The sequence below is a fragment of the Hirundo rustica genome, chromosome 11 (genome assembly GCF_015227805.2).
Source record: "Hirundo rustica isolate bHirRus1 chromosome 11, bHirRus1.pri.v3, whole genome shotgun sequence".
Classification (NCBI taxonomy): Eukaryota; Metazoa; Chordata; class Aves; order Passeriformes; family Hirundinidae; genus Hirundo; species Hirundo rustica.
Genome location: NC_053460.1, coordinates 3,267,721 through 3,277,032, shown reverse-complemented (window position 1 = coordinate 3,277,032; position 9,312 = coordinate 3,267,721). Strand labels below are relative to the sequence as shown.

The following is a 9,312-nucleotide window of genomic DNA, read 5'->3' as shown; positions in this document are numbered from 1 at the left end:
CGTACCTCCATGTGAAAATCACTGCTGTAGAGCCAGAGATGGATGCAGAGTGTCCGTTTTCACTGGAATTACCTCAGGAAAGTCTTGGATTGCTCTGGAATGCCTGGGAGAGCTCCCACTGAAATGCCTGTGACTGTTACCTGTTGCCTGATGGTTTTCCTGCTGATCTTTCACAGGTTCTCCTGCGTGTGAGTGTTTCAGAAAGGAGAAAGCTGAGCACTTTTAGAACAGTTTGCTGTTCTAAAGAAACGTTTTGTCTTTGCTGTTTCCTTCTCCTGAGGTTGTCACATGACTGATGAAGCAAAAATTCGGTCATGAACCAGTGCTGGTAAGAAGAGGCAGAATGAAGCTGAGCCTCTCTGCCTCCTCATTTATTATACATGTGAAAGTCCTGACGATTTGATAGGATTTCACTCTCTAAAAATAGTGTCCCCATGACCCAGGGCCTCTGGATCTTCCTTGTAGTAGGCACCACATGAATTGATCACTCAGCTCCACCTTCACTTTTGTGCCATAGACTCAGTTTAGCCTAATTCCCAGGAGTGCCAGGCATTGCATTTGCTGGTTCCTACAGGGGATATGTTATTTATTACCCCTGGAAACAAAAAACACTCATGTCCACGGGGAGGGTCAGCTTCCATTTAGCCTCCCCCAAGCCCATGTGCAATAGACATTTGTGTTTTAGAGTAATTCAGCTTTGTTTTGCTTCTAGGGAGAAATTACTTCAGTAGATTACAACTAGATGAATGCTTTCCTCTCTCTTAAATGCAAAGTTTGGTTTGGTTTTTTTTTTTTTTTTTTTTTTTTTGGGTTTTTTTTGGTTTTTTTTTTCTGTTCTCAAATGGGTTTTATACTATCAAACTAGAGAATCTTATTCCTTTAATCTAATCAAAGATGTTAATATGGAAAACAGTGATTGCTAACCAAATGGAAATCTGCCACTGTCTCTTTTCAGTCCTGATCAGACTCTTTCCTTTTAGCTGAAATCCATCTGGGAAGCATCTGCGTCACGTGCAGTCACTTGCCTGCCTTGAGAAAAGGTTGAGAAAATACTGATGAGAGCCATTTGATCTGGATTGGAATTCAAGTGCCTACAGAAACTCCCTCCCACAGTGCAAGATAAAACTCTTGGTAACATGTAACAGATCCCAGGAAGCTTCTTACACCTTCAAATGCGAGGTGAAGGCTTCCTGAATCTAAAATCTGACTTTTACAGCACAATTCCGACACAATTTCCCTGCTAATAGATATTCTAGAGATAACTTGTTCCTAGTTAGTATTTTATTTTATTTAATTGACAAAAACTTTTCTGTTTTGCTGCCCCAACTGAGCAATAATAAGAGCTGACAAACCTTCTGTGTGTGTGTGTGTGCGGAGATCTGCTCTGTATTTAGCAAACAGCACTCTTCTCCCCCCAGCTCTGCAAACACTCTTGTAAATCTGAATCAAAACCCATTCAGGACATTTCATCTTGAGTGGTTTCATCTTACTGTAATTACCGAGCCATGTGAGGAGCGGTGAAACAATTGTCTGCACAACAATGGAGATGAAATAAAGATAGCCTCTAATTAATTCCATCTAGGTTATAATTAATTTTGACTGAGTTGCTCAGGACAATATCCTTAAGTCTCACAGGCTGCTCTAGAAGAGGGCTGATCACCAGCTGCTGCTCTTTGATTTTCAGAGCAGATGGGGCTATTTCCAGCTCTTGCTTAAAAGGAAATTTTGAGGAGGAGGGTGGGGAGAGATTGATTGGCTTTGAACAGGCCTTGGGGTGAGACTGCTGAAGGAAGTGCTCTGTCTGAAGAGTAGCCTCTGATAAGGTCTTTTAAAGATTTTTAGAGATGTTTTGGTTTAATTTATCTTTAATTTTGTAAGAGCCACTTTTTTTCTTTATTAGCAAAAATTATGATCAGTGATGGGATGCCATGTCAGTAAATATTTCATTATAAGCTGTGTATTAAGTAGCATATAAACATATTAATTAAGTAGTATGTAATGCTATGGCTCAGAGTGTTGCTAAAGGTGATGAAGGATACAAACATGAATGTTTCTCATCCTTGCCATTTTGTTGAAACAAAAGATGAAAAATATCTGTTTAGATGTTTACTCCAGTTCTGTCTGTCAACAGAGAGTTGTTCCCTACCTCATTGTACAAGAAGCTTTGGTAAATAACACATTAAAATTAATTTGAGAAATTCTGCCACTTCCTTTGTTTGCTGGCAAAGTGCAAAATTCTCAGATGGATTTGTTGTTAGAAGTTATTCGTAATCTCTGGAATACATGAATCCTGGTTTGCTGGTAGACTGTGCTCATTAGGAGCAATGGATGTGTAAATTACCAGTGTGGCAGTTTCTCAAACACCACAGCACTTAAGGTTTCTGACTGGAGACCATCTAGAACTCCCTAATGCCTGGCATGGGCTCAGTTCTAAATGCAAAAGGTGAAAATAAAGGTTGGAAACCAACATTGTCTGACTATCTCTGGTAAAATACTTGTGTAAAAAGGGAGCAGATATGTGACAGCTTCAGAGCTAAAGTTTTCTAAGCTGAGAAGCTCCACCTGTAACTGTCAGTGGGGAGGGAAAAGTCAAGATTATTTTCACATTGTGAATTTCAACAGGAATAAAGAGGAAGGGAATTTTAATGTTAAATGATGATGTATCAAATGTGTTTCCTGGGAATTTCATGTTCAGTCTGTCTTTTCCTGTGCTAAATCTTTTGTTTTGCTGCGTTTTCATCGCTGTAGTGTACACATCATCCTGTGAATTCCTAAAGGCTTTTCCAGGTGAAAACCCCACAGAAAGCAGTGTTTAAAATCTTACACAAAGTTCCAGTTCATATGCGAGAAAAGAAATTGTATGAGCAATCTCTGTCTTATACTGGGGCTTGAAACTGGTACAAAATGCTTTCATCAATAATCATTTTGCTGTGAACATGTGGCTCCAGTCCAAACCAGTTCTTGTTTCCTGTTTAGTCTGAGGGAGACAAGTCACAGCTCTGTTTTTGGGAAAGCACTGCTGGGGTTGTGTGGAAACACTGCCTGTTTTATCTCTCTCTCTTACCTTGAACATGGTGGTTGTTGAATCTTTTTTGTGCCTTTTTTTTTTCTTTTTAACCTTTTATTCTCTTGTTTGCCCTACAGGTAATTTTCTGAACCCAATGAGTTCATTATAATGCTTTAATCTGTCTTTTCCATAAAAGAAGCCACACAGTTTCACCTAACAATTCTTGTGTTGAGCCCAATAATCATGCTCCAATTGCAAATGCTCCTTTTTTGCCCTTGAACACAGGTGCCCTTAAACTCCTTGCCTTTCCCAAGCGTATTTTATTAATTGTAGGTACACCTTGACACTGGTTGTGTGGCTTCACTTGCTCAGTACCATTGCTGATTTCTTAGGGAAGAGGCATGGCCCATCTCCTCTAGAAAGCTGCTACAATCCAGATGAATCTATGTCCGTGTTTTGAAATAAATTAAGACTGCAAGTTAGGTTTTTTCCCCACTTCAGCTGTGTCTTTTTAGCAAAATTGTGCTTCCCTTGCTTGCAGTTTTAGGCCCTGTAAAGCACTGTAGGGCAGCTTCCCTCCTTTCCTGCAGTTCCCAGCCTGCCTGGACAGCAGGAACATTTTGTCTCCTGAGACACCAGTGTGCTGAATCAGTGGAGTCATGGTTTTCAGCCTAATATCTGTCCCTATTAGAGGGGGCAAATAATTCAGCTTTTTTTGCTTGAAATCAGAACTTTTTAAGTGACTCACACGTTTGTTCCATTGCTTCAAAGGGTTGTTCCATGCTGGCAAATTCTCCCATGGAGAGTTCGAGAGAAAAGTCAAGGAAGATCTGCAGTTTTCAGAGCTTTGTGTTGCTTGCTTCTGGATTACTCAGGTACATTGTTCAATTAACCCTAATTCCTTTTTGTCTGTTCTTGGGCTGCATGGCAGGAGGAGAAATCCCTCTCCATGCACTAACAAATGGTCAGACGTGCCCATGACTCATTACTGAACAGTCATGGAGGTCTGGCCTTTCCAAGGTTTTCCAAGATATTTCTTTGTTAAACTCTTTAGCAGAAAAAAGAGTGATTAAAAAAAACCCCACATGGAACCCTGAAATGCCTCCCTGACAGTTCTCAGTGCTAATATGCAGCTTGTGCATCAGGTTGGGATGTAAAACCCTTAGTTTAAAGGGCTTTATGGAGATGTGTTAACATTCTAAACATTGTTATGTTGAGAAGAAACAGCTGCATGTGTTTGTGCTGGGTCAGGGCAGGTGGGGGTTCTCTAACTGAACCTTGTGAGGGTACAACATCCTTCCACAGCCATCCATTATCAGTATTGGTACCTAATTCTGCCTCAGGAATGTGGTTTCTGTAGTGATTTTATGACTTGAATTATTTATTCAGTAGTAATGCTGGATTGATGTATTCTTCCCTTCTAGTTTCTTCCTCTGGTTTTGCTTTTTCCTGGTTTTGTTCTTGCCCTCAGTTTTATCAAAAGAATTTGTTATACAGCAAAGGGGATCAGGGAACTGATCAGCTTAAAAATCACCTGATATTTAGAGCCAGATCAGGCTCCCAAGAGGTTCATACCGTGGCCTCCTGGGTACCCAAGGAAGGAAATGGTGACACTACCCAGAGCTGGTGATGTGTTGTGAAGTCTTTAACCATGTCAATCCATTCTGAGGGTCATGTTTATGAGGTTGGCTGCGCTGTCTGCCCTGAACAGGGGAAAATACTGCAGCTCTTCTGAAATCTGTGCTAAGAGCTGAGCAAGAGCCCAGTCACTCGAAGAGGGAGCACAGCCCTGAGATCAGGCTAGGAAGGGTTGTTTGGTAGAAAGGTGCAGCTCTGTTTAAAGAAACAGTTTTGCTTGGGAAGAGGGTACACGTGAAATGTCCACCCTCCTTATTTCCATCGAGCTTCTTGTGCTCTTGGGTTGTGACCAGATTTGTGCAATGCCAAATGCACGTGGTGCTGGCAGTGGGAACGTCTCTTCTCAGCTGCGGACGGTGTGAATTTACTGTGGGATGGCTTTGCTCTGAGTTTGGTAAGGAGCTCAGTCTGGACTCTTGGGATGCTCATTGAGTGCTGGGCTCAGTGGGTTGTGGACCCAGATTGGCATTTCTTTGGTACTGCTCACCCAGACTTGCTCCCTCAAAGGAAGGATCTTGAAAGGTGATAAACTGCTGGAATGAGGGCAGTGATCCCCTTCTGCAGTGCTCTGAGCCCAGTTCCTGCACTCAGTAAATTCTTTCTTGGTTCAATAAGACTAAGTTCTTATTCTCATGTATCTGCTCTTTGTTTCCCCCACATCTACATTTTTAAGGTCTTGCGTGTTCATGTGAACCCTTTTGCTTGCTCTGTATGTTAGAACCACAAAAATGTGGATATAATTCTGGCCAGAATTTCCAGTTTTTCTTCTCCTTTCTAGACCTTGAACTATTCACATCCAGTGGGGAGCTTGGCCTCCAGAGCTGCAGAATTAAGTTGGTGTGGTGAGGGATCCACTGAATTTCACTTTTAAGCTGGCTTGTATCACAAAAAGCATGGATTCTGATTGGGAATTGCTGCAGGACAGTGCAATCCCTCTGTCACCCAGCTGCTTGTCCTACATCTACCTCGGGAGCTCTCACAGAAACTCTGGTTTTGACCATGAGGCTTCTAAGGGGAATAGTAGTAATTAATAAGAAATAATAATAATAAAGCTTTAGTTTCTAGTCCTACCAGGATCAGTTTTAAGGGCCAGAATCCTCCCAGGTGATCTTAGTGTGGCTGATTATGAGATGATTAACCTTCTGTCTTCTTATTTTGGGGGAGTGTGGGGTGTTAAGGGGAAACTGAGGCACACTGAGGTGACCAACTTTGCTTGAAATGTAGCCAAGAGGAGCAGACCAGCAGAACTGAGCAATAGCATGAAGTCTCTGAATATCTTGCTTGGCTCTTCTTTTTTCACTCTTTATTTTTTCTAGACACTTGATTAATAAATTCAGCAAAACTCTGGGCTTGCTTTCCCTAGTTCCCTTCTCATTCCCTTTGGAGTAATCTACAGAGCTCTGCTGCTTTATGCACTGCAGTTTAAAAATACACCAGGAAGTCTCATATCCTGTTCTCTGACTTTCTTCAACTTTCCTTTGAACTGTAACTCAGAAATAATTACAACAGAAATTAGCATTGGCTATAGAAGTTATTGCAGTTGTTTCTTCTCGAGTGAAGATCTTGACCAGCTTGTAAATTTTGGGTGTTGATGAGAGATACCGAATGGATTTTTGTCTTTTCCCCGTGAAGAATTGTTCAGTTTCCAGTTAGGCTTGAGAAGGAACTTAGCCTGATCTCGAGAGAGAAATGCAGAAAGGAGAAGTGGACAGCCCACACCCTGCTCATGCTTACCCTGCACTTTGCAATCAGTGGCCCAGTGTTGGTTAGTTCCCTCTTGGACACCAAAAATGAGACCAGGAGGGTGTTTCAGTTTGCAGACACTGAAAGCAAAGGCCTTTTTTATGGTGTGCCACTTCTGTCTCCTTTGTCCACTTGAAACAGGTTTTTCCAATATAAGAAGCTTACTTAACCCAGGGTTTAAGGCTATTTTTATCCAGCATGAAGTGTGCATGGACAGAAAGCCTTTGGAGATAGAGGACAGCACTGCTTGTTTTTCCTCAAGGTCTCCTTTATGCTCTGGAAAGGTGTAACTATTTTCTGGAAAACTTAGATAATATTCAGATATCCTGCACAGTCATATTGTTTGGGTCAACTCTTTGAGGGGCAAAGCAGCAGATTAATTTGCAAAATCCCACCCAGATGAGCTGTATTGTCATTGCTTTGCATGGTCCTGATTTCTGTGGAGCTTCTGGATCCTTATCTCTGAGATCTTACTGAATGCTATCAAATACATGTGGAAATTTCTCCTTTAATAATAAATAAGGGCCTTTCTGTGTTCTCCTCACATTACCTATTAAAATTGCGACTATTTCGTAAGATATTCAGGTGTTTTTTAAAACACAGCTCCTTAGCCCAGCTTGGGGGTCAGCACATCCCTTGGTGCTGCTGCTCCCCAGCATTTCTTGGAGGTGTTTATGTAGGTGCCAACTGCTGGGATCAGGGTCCCAGAACTGAAAATACTGGTGCAGAGATGACAGAGAGGATTTCACAGGCTTTCCCAGAGCAGCCACGGCGCTGTTACGGGACAGTTTCACTCCACCTTAAATGCCAAAGCGCGTCTGTAACCATTGTGAGCTTTTAATCGCTCCAATTACCCTGCTTTCCCCACCCTGACAGCTGGCATGCACACGAGCCCCTTGTTAAGGCTTGCATGAGAGGTGGACTTTATTTTTTTTTTTTTTTTTTTTTTTTTGATCGAGTGTATGACCACAGCCCCGAGCACGGCCCCAACAACCTCCAGCAATTTGCTCAGCTGGAGTTTTCTGATTTTTTTCACAGCAGATGCTTAATGCAGAAACCACCATAATGTGCAAGATCACTGCCCTTGCAGAGGATGCAGCAACACGGAGCAAACCGAATCCAGGGGGTTATTAAAACAAATAAATAAAATTAATGGTACCAGGATTATCATTAAACAAGAGTTTGGTTTAAAAAGCTGTGCTGGTAGCTGGAGGTTTAGCAACACAGGCTATTTGGCTTAAGTGAGTAAACACTATGGTAGCAGATTAAAAATCTAAATATATAGAAGAAAACATACTCTGCCATCCACAGAAGCCCTACTGTCATGGAATATTCTGAGTGGGAAGGGACCCACGAGGATCATGAGTCCAACCCTTAAGTACTCAGCTTTGTTCTCATGCAGCCTCTCCTGGATGGCTGCTCTGTGCTGACTCGTTAAGATTATTATGGAGTTGTTTTGGCTGATGGAGGTGGGCTCTTTCATCATGAAAAGTCCTGCCATTTTCACTGGGAGTGTTCCTTCTCAAGCACTTGATGAACAGAGAGCCAAAATCTAATCCTGGCTGCGCTGAGTTTTCCCAGCAATCACACCTTGCCTCTTTAACACCTAAATCCCACAAGCAGATCCCGTTACTCTCACACAAACTGAGTACCAAAGCCTGAAGAAGAGTTGTGCATTTCACCCTCTGGGAGGCCTCTCATGTCTTGGGATGGGTCAAACCTGCTACAGACCAGGCTGGACATGTCTTTTTGTCTTAGCAGCGATGCCAGCTCATGCCACTCTCTGACCATCCAGCATCCTGAACTGCAGGACTGGTTAGCTGATAATTTGCTTTCTAAAGAAAAATGTGGGTTTGTTGGGGTTTTCGTTTCCTTGGGGTTTTTTCCCATGTTCTGCTCCTTTCCTTCACTTGGCTTATCCAGTCAGACAGACACTTGTTGCACAGTGAAGGAGATGGGTCTTGGTCATGCTTAGTAGTTGGCTCTTGCTGCTGTGTTACACGAGATCTTACAAATACTGCAGTGTCACCAAACTCCCAGGTGTTCTTCAGAAATGCGTTCTCTGGAAAACGTCTCCAAAAATGCACTGAGCTGAGAGCCCCCATTTCAAACACCCTGTCAAAATTGGATGCAAAAACCCTATTTGAGAGGAAACAATTGCATTCATTTGCCAACCTGGCCCATTAACAGGAGTTACTTATGCTCCAAAAGCGGCTGTGCTGCAAAGTTCTCCAATGGTTTAACAGACAGCTGCTTCTCCTCTCTGCTGAGCTGGAGCTGTGGCTGCTGCTGCCTTCTCCAGTGATCACAAAGGCTGGCAAAAGTGTTGGCATCAGCTCCCTTACAAAAAAACAGCAAAACCAGGAGCCAAGAAACATGAGCACAGCACAAATGTCCTGGAGGGAGCTGTCTCGTGGCTGTGGTTTTACACCACCTCCTGTGCTCCCTGCTAAAGCAGTCTGTTTGAAAGCTGCAGAATCCAAGTTGCTCTGGGATCTCTCTCTGTTTATCCCAGCGCAGAGCTGCGTGCTTGCTTTTGTGTTTGACTCTGCAGCAAGTGCCTGCAGGGTTGTGTGCTCACCCTGCATGTGTCCCTGGAGCTCGAGGTCCTCTGTGGGAGTCCAGGTGTGCTTCAGTGAGCAAATGGGTGCAGGCTCTTGGCTCCTTGCAGAGTAACCTTGCTGTGTTGTGGGAAAGGAGCGGAGATTTAGTGTTTTCCCTCTCCATCCATGAATCAGTCCTGTTGTCCAAAGTAACTTTGAACTCTCCTTGTGTGTGAGGGTCTAGATTCCAGGTCTGCTGTGCCCTCAATCTCCCCAGCCAGACCACTCCATGCCTTTGCCCAGCAACCCCTGTCCCTCTCCAAAGGCAGAGGTGGCTGAGCCTTGGGAACAGCCTTCAAAAAGAGAATTTGTTTTCAAAAG

At 43.0% G+C, this 9,312-nt stretch overlaps 1 long non-coding RNA gene across 2 annotated transcripts; it reads left to right on the top strand.

Annotated features, from left to right (window-relative positions):
• The first annotated feature begins 1,746 nt into the window (after nt 1–1,746).
• On the top strand, nt 1,747–8,615 carry LOC120757834 (uncharacterized). Of its 2 annotated transcripts, none has more exons than XR_005702687.2 (3): nt 1,747–1,823; nt 3,779–3,882; nt 7,430–8,615. It is a non-coding gene; the product is annotated as an uncharacterized LOC120757834 (long non-coding RNA). The 2 variants fall into 2 exon arrangements; XR_005702688.2 differs by having other exon boundaries at nt 7,427–8,615.
• The last annotated feature ends 697 nt before the right edge of the window (nt 8,616–9,312 follow it).